This window comes from Haliaeetus leucocephalus, unplaced genomic scaffold, assembly GCF_000737465.1.
Source record: "Haliaeetus leucocephalus isolate CR32 unplaced genomic scaffold, Haliaeetus_leucocephalus-4.0 Scaffold656, whole genome shotgun sequence".
NCBI classification, from domain to species: Eukaryota; Metazoa; Chordata; class Aves; order Accipitriformes; family Accipitridae; genus Haliaeetus; species Haliaeetus leucocephalus.
In genome coordinates this window covers 5,061,858-5,080,560 of record NW_010973092.1, presented here as the reverse complement: position 1 = coordinate 5,080,560, position 18,703 = coordinate 5,061,858, and positions in this window count along the sequence as shown.

Genomic DNA, 18,703 nt, shown 5'->3' with positions numbered 1-18,703 from the left:
AGCCAGCATTGTGCAGTATGTTTCACTGGAACAGCCGTTCCAGCAAAAGTTCAAGAGGCATTGAATGGGAGCCAGCTTTTCAGTGTTTATTAGTATCTCGTTGATGTCTTTCTACCTCTGTAACAGTCTGGGTAGGCACCAGACATCTCCTGGGATGTTTATTCCTGTAGAAAATGTGTTCACATCCAGAGTCAAAAGGACTTAGGTAATAACAAATTATTCCAGTAATTCTAATATTGCTGTTTTTCAGATACGGCTGGCATACAGCTTCTGAAGGGGCAGGAAAAAAGGCACCTTTTGCTCTCCAGTGCCTGTGACATGCATAATCAATAGATGCTATTGGCTGCACTACTAGTGTCTCAAAAAGGGATTTGCTTTAGATCTATTAGGGCAGTGGTACTTAATTAGCAATTGATTATTAAGGGAGTTTACTGATGACTAACAGCCATTCTATATATATGTATAACTTTTTATGTATAAAAAGTGATTCACAAGCATTGAAATCCTTTTTTAAAGCCCTCACTGGAATATAACACGTTCTGCTTCAAGCAGCAGTCACGCTTTTCAGGGTTCTGCCAAGGCACCCCGCTGTCCTTACAGCGGTCCCTGGCTACTGTTTGCCACCGGGTGATGGATGATCTCCCGCGAGGGCTAGAAAGACCTTTCAGGGACGAGGACTGGCTACCAGGGACATAGCAGGGCTCTCCCCCTTTTCCAGCAATCAGTTCCCGTGTGCCCTTCACCCTCTCCTGCTCCCCACGTCCTGCTGCCTCCTCCGGCACAGAGCTGCTCTGCTCTGCCCTCCCTCCCTTGTCTCGCTCCCCTTGCATCATGGGTTTATTTGGTTTATGTATATATATATATTTTTTACTGTTTTGGCTCCATCATTTTGTTTCTCGGGACTGCATTTAGTACCGTCTTGCTCCTTTCCTTTTATGTTCCCTACATCCTCAATTGCTCAGTATATCACCGAATATCATCCTGTCACTCTTTACCATACCCATTTACTGCTGCCGCTGCTTCAGGCTGCAGCTCCGCCTAAACAAGCAGGTGGATAAATTACCTGGAGGGCTCACGTCGCACCTCCCATGATCCATGGGCCATGCGGCAAGTCACGTTCTCCCTGGTCATTAAATGATCTTTTTCCACTATGGGCTGTGGGATAATAAAGGAGGTGCTTACAATAGAGTGGGCTTAAGGTGACAGAAACCCAGGAGTGATTTACCCACTCTATCCACTTTTATTTATAACTTGTGGCTTTTTCTTTTGGGGGGGGGAAAATGGAGGGTTTGACTTTCCGTTTTCTGGATTTTGGAGTGGAGGGTCAAACCCAAATTTTGACTTGATGATCCCATGACCTGAAATAACATGACAAGAGGAGCAAAATGACAAATTACCCTTTAAAATGTGTGCAGGTGTTACTGAGAGTAAATTGGGCACAGAAATTGATTTCATGGTATTTGCCTCCTATGTTGAGGTAACAGCCTGAGCAACTTATTCAGATTGGCAGTAATTTGGGGCACCTATGTCTCTCCCCAGACTTGCAGAGTACCAAGTGTATTTTGTACGCAACAGCCCTACATCCTCAGTTCTTGGGAACTAACACGCTGTTGCTGCCCACAACCAGCAGCATTATTAAAACGGGACAAAAATAAGTATTTACCATTCACGCTTACAATTTGCATCACCGTGCCCATTTTCAAAGAAACTGAAGATTCATGATGAAAATTACTTTTTAAAGCCTTTCAGGTGGAAGTAGTAAGTTTTATACTGTAACACACAGGAGTTTGGACCTGGCATCCAGGTGATGGGTTGCATCTCTCCAGCCCTGGGGCAGCTTTTGGTACCCTCGTGTGTGCTTGGGAGAGCACCCAGCAAGGGGCTCTCCCAGGGCAGGGTTTGCCCCCTCGTTTCTACTTGCTGCTGGGCTGAAGGCACTACTTAATTCTTGCTGTCACTCTTTGCTCTGAGTTGAATGGAAATGTTTGGAAAATGAACATGTTTAATCAACATTATAAACTTTTGTACTGACAGGAGAGAAATTGGGTTTTACAGCTCTGGAATATCGTTTCCCAATTTCTTTTCTGTTTGGATTGTCTTTATTGGCAAGTTTTTCCCTATATGGATACCATTATTTCCCATGTTACCATGCTAAATAACACTCTGAAGCCTTCTAAAGTAACTAATAGCAAAAAAGAGGCATATGGTATCAGCAAGCTCTCCGTTACGGGGTGATGGATTTGCACCTTCCTGAGTGACGTCTCTTCTGTCACGGTTCAGGGCAGTGGGACCATCTCCTGCTCAGTAAAACCTCTCGTATTGGTTTCGGTGTGCCTGGAGCAGGAGCAGAGCTCCTTGCTTTACTGTTCCTTGCTTTACTGGAGAGGCACTCCGCGTTTCCATGTCCTGCGTGGGCAGAGCCAAGCGGCGTTCCCAGTGACGCTGGCATTCCCGCATTGAAAAGTTAACTGTGTTTCTACATCCAAAATAGCTACCTGTGGAGGGTGGGAAATAGCCTGGAGCTGTCCCCCAGCGTGGACACATGTGGTGGGGAGCAGGTTGAGGAGAGACCAGAGACAAGGAAAGCAGCTGCATTATCATGAGGTCTGCTAATCTCCGTGAGTCTTAGGTAGGCAACTTCTAATACCCTAATTTCAAAACCTATGTATTTTTCCTCTCTTGATCTCAAAAACTTAAATAATTTAATTGATTATGAGATTCTGGAAAACAGAAAGCATCTTCATCAATCATACACTCCCTCTGCTTGCCTACCCTCTAGGTGATATTAAAGAAAAAGAAGACATTAGAACTTTTCTGTGTAGCTACCTTCAAGCGCAGAGGATGTTTGTGCTGTGGTGCTATGGCAATCACAGCAGAGCAGCAACTTTAATTGTCAGGCTATCTATGAAACGTAGCATAAGCCCCTTTGCAGAAATTGATACCATGCCAAATGTATCTAGTGAATAAATTTTTTTAAGTAGATTGAGTAGGTCATATATTTTTAAATGGTAAAGGGTGTTTTCATTTGTAAAATAGTGTTTCCTGTTTCCAGTCATTTAAGAGGATTTTCATCATACAAACTGGATCCTAAAAAGCCCCCTCACATTATGAATTTATCTCTGTAACCATAATAAAAAAAAAAATCTTCATTTTTGCTCAGTTTAACACAGCAGGTTTAAACAGCTATTTAGAATGACAAGGATAAATCTGTGTTCGCTATTCACAAAATAGGTCAAATGTATCAAAAAACCCCTGCTGTAATGTGACTTAATCATCAGATACTAGCTTTGCTGTATTAAATACCCAGACTTCTTTGGGAGAACGGCTTAGGAGTGAAAAGTTTTACAAAAGTACTGCCTCACCCATGATACCCACTGTAATTAGTATTGCTGACTGCAGACACTACATATTTGTCCTTCCTCGGTGACCTACAAAAGCTCTCTTATCTTCCCAAAATAAAATATCTGGGGCAGAAACAGATGTGATGTCATTTGGGGGGTCAAAACTTGTGGCTCTCACCATACCTGGAGGTTGCCCTGTTGCAGCCAAGACCAAGGACCTGCAGCGCTTTCCTACAGCCACATCTAGGGACGCTTAGGCAAGTGCTTAATTCAAAGCACACAAACCATCTAATTGACTCTATATAGAGCTGAAAAACAATTGTGCAATAAAGTACATCACACTGTTGGCTCAAACAACAAGAGCTCACGCCTGGCTCTGAGAGGCATGAAAATCACAATCATCAGATGAACCAGCTATATCACAGCAGTTTCATCTGAATATGTATGATATTGTTATTTAAAAAATAACTTTAGCTGTAGTGCGCTCATTTTTGGAAACAGAGCAAGTGTACTAGGAGCAGCTATTTGACCTTCATCTGAAATGCAGTGAAATACTGCAACTGTTTGCTAGATGGTTGTTCTTATTTTTTTTTGTGTTTGTTTTAAAGAACTTCGATCTAGACTTGAGTTTTATGGATGCAGCAATCCCCTCCATCAACAGCACAGCCTCACCATCCCATACCGTAGCTACAGCTATAGGGACCTACAGGTACTTATAGATATAAGAAGTACTTGTTACCCAGGGAATTTGGGATTGCTCTGATACCTACCTAGGGATGTGCGTAGAGGACTCCAGGGATGCTTCGTTGGAGTTAGAAACGTGGGGTGTGTTGAATGAGAAAGTGTCTCTAAAAAGAAAGCCCCTTTCTGTCCGTGATAACCTCATTCTGTGTGGAAGGCAGGATGGCAAAAGGTCTGAGAGCAGTTTGCAAGGCAACTTACAGCAAAAAGAAACCAAGCTCACGCCAACAGAAAATGGCATTTATTCCAGAGCAAAAGCCCATGGCACAGTGCCCGGAGCACCCATGGCTTTGCTCCATCCCAACCCTCTGCACCCAGGGGTGCTCGAACCTGCTTCAACCTTGTAACCTGCAGCTGTCCCTGCGGTAGCACCCAAGTGATGTATTGGGTCAGCAGTGACCGAAACGGGACAGACCAGTTTGGCTCTGGGTGTCTGTGGGTTGTGCTCAGGACAAGGTGCTGGGAAGTTGCAGGGATGTGCTGAGATAAATGATTGCGAATTTGGCAATGAAATTTGCAGCTGCCTTCACAGTTGTGGACATGCATGGAACTGAAGGAATTTCCTTTGCCTGCTAAAGGAAGCATGAAACAAATTATTTTATGTCCAAAGTTTGTAGTAGAGCCGTGAGGGACTTCTAATTAGAGAGCTAATGTGCACTTTCCCAGTGATTAGGTAAATACATTTTTTTTGTTATTTATAATAGCTTCCATCACACGAATTCAACTAATTACAAAAATGTCCCTTGTAGAAACCATTTACAATTTTAATTCCAATTATTTTTTGATAATTCTGAAACATTTTTCCTACTATTCATCAGAAAGCAGAAAGTTAATCCATTCATTACCACACTGAATGGCTGATTTGAAACCAACCATGGATTACAAGGTCAGACTGAAGGTGGAAACAAGGCTTTGCTTGTAGAAAGTTGGAGGGGGGAATATCTGTAAACCCCCTCAATAACATATTGCTGAAAAAAAAGAATCATTTGCAGAGCTGAAGAAGGAATGCAGTGTTACATTTGCAGCTTGAACACTCCCACGTCGAATGAGCCCTTTTGCAATGGCAGTAGCAGAAAGTCAGGGACGCGTGTTTGCCCAAAATATCCTCTCTGAAATTTCTGCAGCTTAATGAAGTCTGTTCAGTGGGCATGAATCAGCTCCCAGTAACGGCCGATCCCCATTGACTCGTGTAGGGGCTAAATGAATCTGGATAGGAAGAAAAGCTGTGGCTTGTATTTGAAGAAGCTTGGTGCAGCGAAGTATAAACTTTTGCCCACTGGTCTGTTTTGCTCTCTCCGTCCTCAGCCACGTGCCAAGGCTGGCGTTTCCCACCTGGCTACAAGCTAAGTGCCAGCCTGGGACATGCAGGGCAAGAGATGGCCCTGGCTCTTTCCCTGCCAAAACAGAAATGCTTTTGATTTAGCTGGTTTTGTACCAAAAACCAGCAGGAGAGAGCCCTAAGGGTGCCGGAGGACGGGGCTTGTTGCCATTGCATCCCAGAGACATACCCCAAACTCCCCATCAGTCTCTTGGAAATTGTAGGTATCTGTCATGTGATAGCTTTGCCTTTAAAAATACTAGTTTTTAACTCAAAATGTGAAAGGACCAAAGGTTCAAAGTGCCTTCATAAGCACTGTGGGATGACAGTGAATCTCCTGTGATTCCTTCTGATCCAAAAATTACAGGTCAGGTCCTCCTCGGTATGCATCTCTTTCTTTAAGTTACGTGCTTTCAGTGGAGCTGCACTGATTTACAGCCCTGGCTAAGGAGTGAATACATTTCTTTTAACCTAAATGACCTTTTTTTAATGTACCCAATCTAGGAATTAAACATCCCATCTGATGTCCCATTTGTAATTTTATTATACAGAGCTGCAAGACATATACAGCTTTCTTCTCTGAAAAGTGATTATGCTCTTTGTTACACAGTCATATAAAATCCTATAAAATTTGCTTCTGACTCCCAATTTTGTATACCAAACTCTAAATTTAGAGCCCTATAAAACTAGTTTATTGAATTCAGTGTGAAAAGCTTTGATTTTGTATATAAATACTTTAAGAAATGTATTCTTACTATCTCTTACCTTTTCCAAATATTTATTTAAATACATTTTTCAAAAGACAGTTTCAACCTTCAGAAATGAATTGCTGCCTAAAATGGGTTCGACAAGCCATGAATGCAGCACTTTTAGGTCAGAAAATACAAAATGTTTTAGTTTTGAAATACATCTTGCAAGGCAGCTGCGTATCTTTTGAAGGTGCAAACTCAGAAGGTCCATCTCAGCTCAGGTTTCTTAGCTGGGCAAAGCTGACGTGATGTTTGGGAACCATCTGCCCTGACACCGGCAGGCTGAGACACCTTGGAAAGGGCTTTGCAGGGAGCAAGGTAGAGGCAGGGAGGAAGAGGACGGACGTGAATGATTTCACATGTGAACACAGTGGGCGCACATTTGGCCTTTCGGTCCTTTAAAGACATAGCCTTTAACTTGGCTGTGCTTTTAGCGCAACCACTGTTACCAACGCTACTGATGTGCTCCAAAAATATGTGCAGAAAGGAAAAACGAGACGACGACAAAGTGTGAGATCTCAGCCACTTCTCTGAGGGCACCAAAGTCATCCAGCAGCCTTCACCTTTCCTGGACGTAAAAAATGGTTTAATGAACATCTATTGTCTCACCCTTCCCGAACCCTTTCAAGTACCCCCACTCTTCTAGTTGGCTTTTTTTAAAATCACTCTGAGATAAAAATGTGCCACATCTCCCTGTTACTGGTACAGCGCTGCCCAATTAACTGGGGCTTTTGCTGAGATGGAGCCTGATTTGCTTTCAGCAACTAACAGTCAGACACGGTTGCTTTAGACCTTGTTAACATAAATCCTCCCTTACAGCCTTGCTGGACAGAATAAATCGGATCACGGGAGCAAAACGCTCTGAGACCACAAGGGTTCAATGACAGAGACCATGGAGGAAAACAGGTCTAGGGGCTGCAGTAGAGAAACCGCGGCTGAATTTCTGCTGAATATTGGGTCTCAGAACCCAAGGGTGAAAAGATTTCCTCTGTGCCTGAGTCACTGCTGAGCTGGCACTTCTGTCTATACCGTGCTGTGTCCCAGCAGACTACTTGCTCCCTTCCTAATGTGCCATGTCTTTGAAAACGAGCCTCTGACGCAAAGCAGTTCTTTCTTCTTCCTTCACCCTGCGCTGGTGGTGGATGAGGCTAAAACTGGGAGGATGATTAGCTCTGGTCACAGCTTGGAGCTGCAGACCGATAAATTTAGCTTGAATATTGCTGGGTATCTATCTCCTGAGGGATGCTGGAACCACGAAAGACTTTGTGCTGGAGAGCCAGAGCTCAGACTGGCAGATAATGAGCATGGAGAGGAGGTGTCCTTGTTTCGGCTAGGATAGAGTTAACTTTCTTCCTAGTACTGGGTACAGTGCCGTGTTTTGGATTTAGTATGAGAATAATGTTGATAACACGTGGATGGTTTAGTTGTTGCTAAGTAGTGTTTATTCTAAGTAAGTAAGTCAAGGACTTTTCAGTTTCCCATGGTCTGCCAGCGAGGAGGTGCACAAGAATCTGGGAGGAAGCATGGCCAGGACGTCTGGCCTGAACTAGCCAAAGGGATATTCCATACCATAGGATGTCATGCTCAGTATATAAACTGGGGGCACTTGGCCGGGGGTGGCCGATCACTGCTCAGGGACTAGCTGGGCATCGGTTGGTGAGCAATTGCATTATGCATCACTTGTCTTTCCTGGGTTTTATTTCTCCTCTTTTTGTTATCTTCCTTTTCATTACAACTTATTATTATACTTTATTTCAATTACTAAACTGTGCTCATCTCAAACCCATGACTTTTACTTTTCTGCCAATTCTCACCCCCATCCCACCGGCGGGGAGGCAGGAGAAGTGAGCAAGCAGCTTTGTGGGGCTTCGTTGCCAGCTGAGGTTAAACCACAACCATCTTTTTTGGCACCCAACGTGGGGGCTTGAAACCACAACCCTGAGATTAAGGGTCTCATGCTCTACCAGTGGAGCTAGCTGGGCTGCACTTGCCAAGCTCCAGACCGGGGATAGAGACCACTAAGAGAGCAAATACCAGAAAATGTCTTTGTCATTTCTTCAGCTTTTTGGAGAGCCACCATCCATAGGAAAGGCCAGCCTGCCTCAGTAAATGAATAAACGCAGGTAATGAGTCCTAGAGCAAAGCACGTTGGATGTTTTATTTGCAGGATGGCGGGAGGGTTTGCGCTTTTTGGCACTCATCTCTGAAGAGCAGATCCTCCTGCCTCGCCAGCCTGAGCATGACAGCCTGTAAAGCTCCAAAAGCAAAAGCCAGATGATAGATAGCAGGAAAAAACCCCTCACTGCTGTTAATAAGCAAAGGGACCAAGGAGGCCAGAGCTGAGGGACTGCACTTAAACCAGCCCCACCTGAACAGGGACCCTCTTCATGACAGCACTTTTCTAGGAAGGATCCATTTGCTTCCCAACCAAACCCAGCGATGGGCGGGCAGGGCTCTTCCATCCTCGCCATTAAAGATGATTATTCCGAAGGGAACACCATGTCTGGGGTCTGCCAGACCCGGCAAGGCTCGACGACCCTTTCAGCCCACTGAAGTTGCTTTATCAGCCTCCCAGGCCCCTCTTGACCCAGCAATACTGGCTGGTAGGGGAGCAGCACTGAGGGAGCACATATAATTTCTAAGAGTTTCTAACACTCCCCTGGGAGGATGGAAACCGCACGGAGAGCTGAACCAATGTGGACTTGATGAGCAGGTCAGCAAATGCTGCCGATGCAACATGCATATTGCATATGTGAGAGTACAAGTCCCTGTAGGAAAAAGATTCACAACTTTTTATTCTCTGCCCTAAAGCCACTGTCATCTTAAAATTCTCTGCAAACATGAAAACAAATCATGCTGTCAAAAAATCATGCATTAGAAACAAATTATGCTCTCTAAGTGCATCTTGGCAATATAATTGATAAACTGTGAGTATGCGAAATAATTGAAAAAGTGGGGGGGGGACATGCAGGATAAATGACTAAAATAGGAAAGTAATGAACACGTGTAAATAAGAGCCACAACCAATAAATATAAATTATGGTGTGACAAACTGTAAATAATCAGAGCATTTCAGGCCTGAAATGTGATCCCTCTTCAGGGAAAGCTTGTGTTAGTAAATCTGCAAAGCCTTAGAGAAGAAAACAAGAAGAGACGAGGTTATCAGGGCTCTTTGAAATGGCAGGCACGATGAATTAGCCCCTGGATTCATTACTCAAAAACTTCACCAGCAGTGTGGAAGTAAGATGCGTTACCAGCCCACTTCCTACCTCCACCCCAACGTACAAATGATCCTGGCAGGAGTGATGCCTCCAGCCTTTCTCACACCACTATAGATAGATTAAAAAAAAAGGGGATGGCATTTATCTTCCCTAATTTAGCCATTTAGAATGGGCTTTTGATCGCTAACTCTTGTCTCTTGATTCACTCCACTTCCCCCCCGCCCATGAGTTGGGAATCCTTGTGATATTCAGAAATAAATGTTCACTGTCCCTAGCTGCTTCCGCAGATGCACGTATCAAGACAGATTTTTTTTTTTGTCCACCGTGTAGGATTTTAACCCATCTCTTTGTTTCCACGTCCTAAATCCTTTCCAGATCCTTGGGATTAAATTCTCATCAAGACGAGCCCTTGCCAAGACCCTTCAGCGCCAGTGGGGCTGCAGCCTGAATTAGGGATGAGGCTCAGCCACTGCTGCAGAGGTTATAAAGCAGCTGGAGATCAGTACTGCGGGTGGACCAAGCGGTGTGGGAAGAGATTTGGGATGGAGGAGGGCTGGCGGATTTACACCCTGGCCTCCAGGGTGACGACTTCTGAAAACGAAGGTGAGGGATGACACTTTAGACCTTCATTTGCTGTTTCAGAATCTGGTTGCTTTGTCTTAGGACATCTTTAACTCATTGCGCGGAGCACAGCAGGAATGTCCCTGCTCACCTGCCTTCCGTGAGTGGACTAAAATCCCTGAGCGTTTGGTGAAGTTGCTGTGGGTTTATGGCTAGTTAGATGCAAGCGGGTTAGGACTGAAAAAATATTTCTCTAATGGACAGATTTGGAAGAAAATATTTGCTGCTCACTCTGATTGAAGCTCGTTTGGAAAGCACCCTCAGGAGCAGGGTTTAAGGCAAAGATTGCACCCCTCCACCTTGCTGCTGGCTTGCAGTCGATATCACGTGGTAGAAATACATTGTGCTCCATGTCTAGGGGTAATAAGAAGAAAAGGAATGACATTAAAATGCAAACTATTGTCGGTGGTTATTTCCATGGATAGTCCTCTTCCATTTAATAGCACAGAATCCGTCATGTTATGCCTTATTTCAGCCGTGATTGCTCCCGAGAAAAGATGTAGGTCACATCGTGTTGAATGCAGCGCCTTTCAGAAGAGCTCACGGTGCAGTTTTCAGGTAGTGTGTGGGGACAGGATTGCTTTGCCACTTTATTTTATAGCTGTGCTGGCACTCACACTCGGCCAAAAGTGGGGGAAAATGTCGCTGACTAAAATTGGCCGTGAGGCTGTACCTCTGTACAACGTAAGCGGTGGCTGGTGGTGTAAAGCAAGAGAGGCAGCCCTGGATTTCACAAACACATGGACCTGCTGCTAGGGGTGTAGAAGGAAAAAAAATTTGAAATTTTGGGGTACATGTGAAAACAAGGGTCACCCACCAAATCATGCATCTCTACAGCAGCCCAGGAGCCCCATTAAGTTAATGCTGTGCCGTGATTGCACCACAGAGCCTGGGAGAGATGGAGCAGCCAAAATGTCCTGATTTTGATGTAACCCTACAAGCAATGGTTTGGGGACATACCCTTGCTCCAGTTTAACAGAGGATTTCATGAGACTCAATTAGCAAGATTATTAATTAATCAATTATGTAAAACAGATGAGCAATCAGATAACCTGTTCTACAGTGATACAGCTCATTGTTAAAACTTAATTAACTCACAGGCTTGGAGACAAAATTAAAAAAAAAAAAAAAAAAAAAAAAGAAAAAAAAAACCCCAACCCCAAACCCTACAGAAGAATCAGTTAGGAGAGAATGATTTCAACTGAGGATGGAAACTGGGCTTGAGACCAGACGGGACGACAGCCCTGCTCCGAGAGGATATCATCAGAGTTATTTTGGGTAGTTTAACAACCAGCCTGATGTTTGTCTCTACTGCTACAGCCAGCTGAGCCAAATTGTGCTCTCTTGCTTGCCAAAATAAATCTATGGTAATTCCTTCTGTGTAACTGAATAGTGCCCACCTTTTAAAGCTGGCCCATGCGGTATATGACAAGGGAGGAGTTTAGCAGATGTATTTATTTGCACCCCCATCTCCTCTCGCTATAGCAGCAGCTATTGCAGTAGGAGGGGAGGTGAGCTGCAGCATTAGTGTCACTAACAGCCACCAAAGCTCAATGTAGGTGTTGGATTCTTACGTGACTTGTACCAAAAGCAATGGGAATATTGATCTTCTGTAATAGCCCCTTGTAACCCAAGGTATTTCAATAGCCTACATTAATCTGTGAAAACTTACATCTTGTTACAGTCTCAGTTTTATTTAATTTTACTTTAGGCTAGTAGTTATTTAGGTCAATTCCTTGCCAGTTGTGATAAATTGATATATCATCTGTGATGGAGCAAAGCTGTGTCTGTATGCTCCTACTTGTACAGACTCTTACCTGAATATATTTGCATTAACTGGATTTGTGATATTCAACATAGAAAAACCAGTGTCAAAACCTGCAAGTCTCTCAAAACCTGCAAATAATTTCAGAGGTAATATGTTTTCAAAGCATAAACCAATGTGTTTCTGGACCTTTCCTCTAACAATACACTCTGGGGTCGATTTTCCCATGTTTAAGGGCCAGATTGCAAATGTATTTGCTGGAAATGGAAGTAGAGTCATGCTCCAGCAATGATTTTTATTGAGTAACTATAGATGAGAAAAGGCAGTTACTACCTGGCAAAGACCCTGCATTTTAAGTTTTCTTTACAAACTCTCTCTCTGCCCAACCCTTTAGTGCGGAATTGCAGGAATTTATAGTGATACGTGAAAGAAGTTGATACTCAAGACCAGTGGCTGCCAGACACCGTATTTCATTCTAAATCTGTTGTCAGCAGAGGGGTTTCTTGCACAGCTACAGCTGGGGGGGGGTGGTGGCTTCATAGCCACTGAATGCACACATTAGAGCTTTTTACATACCTCTGCCTCATTACTGGGCTGATATAGTGCTGGCAAAATCTGAATTTGCTTCTGGCCTCGCTCTTTCCTTCCTCCCGGAGTGCCATTGTGTGGTTTGGTTTTTTTTTTTTAAAGCCTAGTTTTCAGGGATTCATTTAAGCATTTACTAGATAGTGCACACAGGGGACAAGACCACCCCAGCCTGCGGCAGGAACCTGCCTCTGCAGTTTGTGGGTTGTGATGGGCTGATCCTGAACTGCTCGAGTCAGTGGGAAATTTCCACTGAAGAAATTAGGCTCTGTCCTGAAAGCAGCAGGTAGGACTGCTCTGTCCATGCTCAGTGGGTCTGTCCCTCCCAGTCACAGCTTACCTAAATCTATTTGTTTCACCATTTTTTTTTCTTTTTCCAAGACTGCGTAAAGCCTGCTCTTCACTCTGCCTCCCCCACCCCTTCTGAGAAAGATGGTCTAGTTTCAAAGATGGGAGTGCTTAGAAAGTCAAAAGCTTATTAATAGCTCTCTGCTTCTTTTTAATCTATTCAAAAAGCTGTACAGTGTGTAAAGCTGTTGTGACATGATTTTTCTTTTTAATATCTCACCCTTTGACTGTCAGTATTTAAGGAAAAAGGAAACTAATCATCAGTCAAGGCTGTAATGCTACTGTTTTATAGCTGGTGTGGATCTCAACAGAAAATTTTACACAAGAGAAAGTAAAACGCTCTGCGTGTGTGTGTAAGTGCACACATGCATCTCACAGTCGAGGGTTCACAGAAAAAAACCAAGAACAGTATAATCATTAGCAAAATAGTATCAGTAAGATAACAAAAAAAAAACCCAGGGGGGAAAAAAGGCTATTTATTTCTTTGTAAATGGTTAATCTTGTAACTTTGTCATGTGTGCCTCTTTCCATGCAGAGGTATCAGCCCCCCCAGTGCGGTACTGCCCGCTCTCGCAGATTTTACTGAGGATGCAAAGTACAATGATTGAGTGGGGATGGACTCCACTGTCCTCCAGGAAAGAGCCATCCCTGCGGGTCGTTTCACCTTTAGCCCAAACTGACCTTTTGTCATTGCTGGGACAACATTTGAGCCACAGACACTCTTCAGTATCACTAGGGAAGCAAAGGCTGTATTCCCTACGAAGGAGTTCATGAAAATGAGTCCAAGATCCTCATTCGAAATGGAGGACGGAAGTATGGAAAAGCTAAATATAAATCAACACAGCTTATCAGGACGTGACAAGTGGGATATAATAATCTACTACGAGTATTTTAGTGTATGAAACCAAAATACCAATTCACAGCATTTGGCTCAGTACAAGTTGTTACAGAAGAGATTAGCAAAGTACAGGTGATAAAACACCAGCTCAACCTTATATGAGGCACAGAAGGAATTCCCAGAAGCGGGTATCCCAAAACAGGAGAGTCTAAAGACAGCAGCGACCGAAGCAGGACGGTCGTAATGGGAGGGACCTGCCAGTTTTCTGCCCAGCAACTCCTCCGAGATGGCAGCGATGCTGCTGGCTGGGCTAACTGTGGGCTTCAGTCCCCATGCACGTTGTGAACTCTCCCTCGCTCCCCAAAAATACTCTGGCATGTTTTGGCCTTGACCAACACGTCTCAGGGCAGGTGATCATAACAGTATATGCATGTATATATACATACACACACATATGTTATGATCATATATATATATACACACACACACATTTGTATCTAGAGAAGAGGGATGTGTGTTTGTGCATAGCTATGCATGTGTAATACAAAACAAAGCTTGCAAGATGCCTGCAATTTTGAATCTAGAAGGGATATTAAAAAAAAACCCCAAACCCTCCAATCACTAACCCTTCCCAACAACTAAAAACCTCATTTGCAACTCACACACTCTTAAGCTTCGGATTTGGTTTGCTTGCCTTCCAGGCCTCGGTGTGACAGTATCTGACATCTGGCACAGCCGGATCACTTAAACATGAAAGATCAAACACTTCAAAGAGTCTCCGAGTGGTTTTGGAAAGGGAAAACCCATTTGTTCTCAGAGTCAGGTAAGGTAACATACTGGAAGTAATGTGTGGTACCCACAATAAAAATAAACTAATGAATGCAGTCAATTTAACAAAAATTTAAGGCAGGTTCTGACCCTAGATGACACAACTCAGCCAATGGTGTACAGATAGACAAGTTAGTTATAACTGTATACCTGATGAGATGATAATTGCAGAAATGTTTGAAAATACGTTTCATGCTTTCATGTGGTACTTTAATATTGCACATACAGAGGAAAGGTGATGGAATAACATTTTTAACTTTGTAATTAGCACTGTAATAATGTTGGCTGTTTAAATTAGTTAATAATATTAAAGAGGAGCTCTAATTTAATAACAGAGATGCAAAACCAGGTATTTCAAAGTGAGGGTGGCTTCCCCCCAACTGTATTCAATATAATTTTGTCTTCATTTATACTGTAGATAAAGGCCACTGTAGAATGTATCTGTGTTTATTCAATTTCCCTGGATAACTTCAGAAGAGACAGAAAAACACCATTTTCAAACTGGGGAAGAAGTAAAATGGAAAGCCACCCCCACCCCCCTGCCCTGCTAGTTCATTAAAAATCAATTTTCATGTAATTTGAAAAGTTCTGGTTTTGGTACAGTTATTACCTTCAGTTTGGTTTCATTTCTGCCTTTAAAATATAGCTTTCTAGAGACCTTACATTAACTTCACAGATTACAGCTGACATTGAACAGAGGTATAAGGTATAACCCAAATATAAAAGACCGTCCATTTCCATGCATGATTAAATGCTGACTCAAGGTACTGCAGTATTTTTGATCCCCAAAGTTTAATAAAATTCAGGACAGGCAATAAGGAGTCGCAGACAAATTAAAATTTATTGAGACAGACAAAAATGCAACTATTTCAGACTACAGTTAAGCATTTACAGTTAACCAAAGATAGCAAAATGCTCACATTCCACTTAATTCCTTATGGAAAAAGCATTCAGAATTTACTATGCAATTCTACTCACTATGATAGTCTACATCCATCTACAGTAGGGACATCAAACTGAAACACGTAATATTTGGATCTCTCCTCACTGATCTACACGTTTAACAGTAATGGACATCAACAGCATTGAGAAAAGTATAAAAAGACCAAAACCCACCTACTGTAGAAAGGGCTTTTTGATGTATAGTAACTGTACAAAGCAGTCTATGTATTAAAGGAACTTGAATGGCATACAGAAGGGACTGCAATAGAAGCCAACAAATGTAGGAAGCTAAGCTTGAGCGATCTGGTGGTCTGTACCAAGTGGGGACCTTAGATCTATGTCATTTGCTGCTTGAGGGGAAAAATGCTACAAAACTCCTAATATCAAAATATTCCCATGCCAGAAATGTACACTGAGACTAACAGACTAGGCTGGAGAGGTGGAGAGAAGCATTCACTAACAAACAGTGTTGTTTTAAATATAAACTTTACATTTTCAATATAAACTGTAGAATAAATATTAAATAAACACTTCAAATGGTTTAAAATGATAGTACAGAATAGCTTAAAAAAAGGCAAAGAAAAGGAAAAGGATTCTTTGCATTCACAGCAAAGGCCAGTAATGACCCAAAAAACCCAACTGTGCTGAAATCTGAACTCAAGGAGATTTTGATTTAACCACAGTAGTTAAAAGGACACCTTGAAACATAAAGCAATGCCTAACAGTATTTCATAGTCTCTAATATGAAAAGAAAATGAGATTAAAAATTGGTTTGCGTCTCTCAAAGAATGGGACAACTCTGATTCCATTTTTCACCAATGAGAAAATGTTTGGAAGGTCAATGACTGGATGCAGATGAGAAGTCCTGCTTTGCAAAAAAAAAAAAAAAAAAAAAAAAAAAAAAAAAAAAGGAATTAAATTAAGCTGGAAGCAAATTAAATCCTTTACAAAGCATGACGAATGGAAGGGGCTTGATCTGGAAGAGAACTGGTTCTTGGTAGAATCGCTGGTTTCTTTTAAAGAAATAAAACATTTTCTTAATGCATCTTCCCAAATTGGACACACGCACACACGTATGCACACACATATATGTATATAAATGTATATATACAGACACACATGTATATACATATGTATATATAGGCTGCAGATCCCCCAACCCCTGGAGGATGCCAGTGGATCACAAAAGGGCTTTGCTAAATAACTTTGTGGTATTTGGGAACTTGCTCTTAAAGCAATCCACAGTCTGAGCTGCCCTTCCAAGCACGACAGCCTGTCTGCCCTGTTCCTGACTAGGCTGTGACCCCTTGCGATGTGACACTACTCTCTTTAAACTCTTGTAGTCGTACCCGGCGGAACTAGTCAATAAAATGGCATTTTTCCAATGCTGGCCCTGATTCAGAAGAACATCTGAACAACTGAAGCAGGTGACTGAACGATCGCCTGGCCGGGGGTGTTTTCCTGAATCCAGGCCAGCGGGCTTAAACCGTGTGTGTGTGTGTGGACAGTAATTGTTTTCTAGTTTAAGAGAAAGCTATAAAACCTGCCAGCTCCGATTTGGGTTAGTTGCACGTGAGAGATTACAGCTAGGAGAGGATCAGGGGTGTTGAGGAATGGATGGTGGTGGCAAGTCTGCTCATGCAAACTGAAAGATGTCCATATTCACTTTTAAAGGCTTATTTAACAGCTTTTATTTAAGCATCTTGCATGTTTGCACGTGACACAGAAGGGCTGCAACCTTGGACCCTGGAGCTGCTGGGCAGGAGAAGGGATTTACTCTGTGGCCTTTGAAGTAAGGCATAGTTCCAGGCTAAGTCGTTGCAAAGGGACACAGGACAGCAGAAAACACTAGTTGTGTGCGGAGAATGAGTCCAGTCAGGAAGATAAGCATAACTCTACTGATTCTGGACCTCAGTTTTATGTCAGAGTGAAATGATAACTCTGTGCCTTAGGCAGGTCCCACACAGGACAGCAGAACTAGACCCAGAGGGTGTGGGTTTAATTAATAAAATACCAGAAGGAAACAAGCCATGATGTTCAAGAAGCAAGCTACTGATGGTGTTCAATTGCTTCTCACAAAATCATACTATTTAGGGAAGCAGAAATGCTGGTTGTATCTGTTCCTCTTGCGACTCAGCATCATTTTCTCTGAAAGGTAAGTAGAAACAGCGTGTGTGTGCGTGTGCGCGCGCTGTGCAGCTCACGGACAATGATTTTAAAATAAATTTTCAAAAGCTATAGGAAAACCAAAGGGATTTGAGGCTGGGCAGATTACAGGCCTTTTGCAAATGACTGCGATGGCAGATTTTTGGGAGGATGCGGGGGCGTGAAACAACACACAACAAATTCCTCACAATTTTACACGTCCTTCTGCATTAATAACAATTACGCAGGCTTGCTCTTTGTTCTCAGGTCATCTAGATAAATAGGAAATGAAAGAGGAGAGAACAACTGAGCCCCTGCAACACATGGTGTCTGAAAGGAGCTCCTCTTCTCTATTGCTCTTGGGATCACGTCTGAAAGCAGAGGTCCTACGCAGAGGGGGAGAGGGGCTGCGGAGCCCTGCCAGGCTCTGCAGTGGGCACTGACTTTGCAGAGGGCTGAGGACCACAGCCCTTGGGCCAGTGACCCTAAAAAACCTGACTTCTGCCAACCAGCATGGTATTTTCCTGCTTTTGAGCAAATATATAACCAGCCATGCTTTGACTGCACACTGTCTCCACCTCTATTTCCCACACTAACTGAGAGGAAAAAAAGATTCGATCTAATTAGTTTTCTGTGTAACAAGCACATTTTTCGTTCTGCAAAATAACTCACAGGCAAATCACAGGCACTGCTAAAATACTTACATCTGCATCCTAACGCAAGAGTGGGGTTAAGGTACCCCTTACTGTTTCTGAAAACAGCAGAAATAATAACAGGTCACCACAGTACATTACTGCATCAGAGAACTGCAGTGGGAAAGGATACAGCAAATAATTTAATGTCAATATGCTGTGATACAACTGAAGATTGATGAATATACGGGAGATGCTGAGGGAATCACAGATTGTATTTTAATACTATTCTCTTTTACGTGTGTGTATTACGAGTGTGTAGCTTGTCACACTGAGCAAAGGGGTTATGCTTTTGAAACACGGCCACTTGAAGTTGCTTTTTTAAACAGGCCAAATAAATATTAACTATTTAAATTAAAGAAATGACAGCTTATTACTTTTGATGGTTAGTGTCTTTGACAGCTTTATAATTTTGGAATGAGGCATTGCTAAGAGTAAATGAAGAACAGGCAGATCCATAGTGTGTGAGCAAGAAGCGGAGGCTGCCTGCACGATGTTAGTGCAACTCTTAGTGCAAAATGAGTTCAGACAGAAGCTGAGGAACAGCTATGGAGGTGGTTATGATGCTA